The sequence below is a fragment of the Malania oleifera genome, chromosome 9 (genome assembly GCF_029873635.1).
Source record: "Malania oleifera isolate guangnan ecotype guangnan chromosome 9, ASM2987363v1, whole genome shotgun sequence".
NCBI classification, from domain to species: Eukaryota; Viridiplantae; Streptophyta; class Magnoliopsida; order Santalales; family Ximeniaceae; genus Malania; species Malania oleifera.
This window is the reverse complement of record NC_080425.1, coordinates 27,532,460-27,534,288: the sequence shown is the minus strand read 5'-3', so window position 1 is coordinate 27,534,288 and position 1,829 is coordinate 27,532,460.

Here is a 1,829-nt window from a genome sequence, read left to right as displayed (position 1 = left end):
CCATCAGTGGTATCAGAGAGTCCAGGTACGCCGAAATTCGCCAAACAAAGTCGAACTGAGAAGAAATTCAATTTTCTCCCAGATTTGAAGTTGCTCAAAATCCAAAATTCAGCCTACCATTGTGAAATTCGCATTGAGATGATTCCAACGGTGAAAACCACGTCTCAAACGGACTTCAGGAGACTCCACATGTGCTCACATGCGCCTCCAGCGAAGTCAGCGTCCTTCCCACGCACTGCATGTGCCGACGAGGATTCTAATCGCCAGCTTAACGTGCTCTACGTGCCCCAGACGCGTCTTCCTCGCCTGGCTGGTGAGATTCCACCTGGTCACCTGATCTGAGACCCGGTTCAGAGACTCGCATCCAGCAACCGGGCTCTAGCCCCGCGAGCATGACCGGACCCACCTTCCGACCCGCGTCTAGCCGTCGACACGCGGCAAGCGCAGAAGCTACCACATGGCCCTACCTTTAAGTACTGATGCCATTAAATGACAGTTTAGTTAAACTGGCTCAGTTTAAACCATAAGAACTCCCTATAGCCGGTTTAGTGATTGGACCGATTCTTTGCAACCCAAAATCGGTTTCTAAGGTTTTCCGACCTTCTAAACACATTGGTGGCATGAGATTTGCCAATATCTATCTCTATCACTCCATTTTGATATATGGAGAACAGTGCTACCCAAGCGGTGATTCCAAAGTTGACTCGAGAGAATTATGACAACTGGTCTATTTAAATGAGAGCCTTTTTAGGTGCTCAGGATGTCATGAACATTGTTGAAGATGGGTACAGAGAAAGCCCATCAAAAGAAGTCAAAGCAACTATGTCCGATGCTCAAAAAACGACCTTGCGAGCCGATCGAAAGAAGGATTGCAAGGCGAAGTCCATAATCTACCAAGACCTTGATGAGGCCACATTCGAAATCATCACCCACACCAAGACATCCAAAGAAGTTTGGGACTCTCTCCAGCGAACACACAAAGGTACATACAAAGTAAAGAAGATTCGTCTTCAAACGTTGCGAGGTGATTTTGAATCTTTAGAAATGAAATCCACTGAATCTATTGCTGACTACTATACACAAGTTGTGGTAGTATCAAATCAATTGAGAAGAAATGAAGAGACTCTCAATGACGAGAGAATTTGTGAGAAAATTTTACGATCTTTGGATCCAAAATATGATTATATAGTTGTGACCATGGAAGAAACAAAATATTTGGAAGCCATGTTCGTAGAAGAACTTGTGGGCTCACTCCAAGCCCATGAGCAGAAAGTAAATAAAAAGAGTGATGATAAAGCACTGGAACAAGCTATCTAAACAAAGTTGTCTCTTGCTACGGATAGATACGGCAAAGGGGGGATGTCATAGCAAGGAAAAGGACGAAGTTGAGGATCTCATAGAAGAAACTGTGGAAATTTTGAACCCAAAGGAAGTGGCAGAGGCGGAAGAGGTCCCGTTAGAGAAGATGCAATTAATAGAACTATGTCCCACAAGGTAGAGGAAAAGGAAGAAAAGGGGATACAATAACCGTTTGAATGTAGACAAGAGAAACATTCAGTGCTACAATTGCCATAAGTACGGACACTATAGTAATGAGTGCAGAGGTAATCCCCAAAATCACAAAATAAATGAAAATGCTAACTTTGCAGAAAAGGAGAAAGCCGAAGGAGAATTTTTTATGCTGATGGCACACAGTTCAACCCACTAGGACCAAAATGTTTGGTACCTTGACTCTGGAGCAAGCAATCACATGACTGGAAGAAAGAATCTGTTTAATGAACTTGATGAAAAAGTTCAGGGAGAGATATCATTTGGTGATCTCTCTAAAG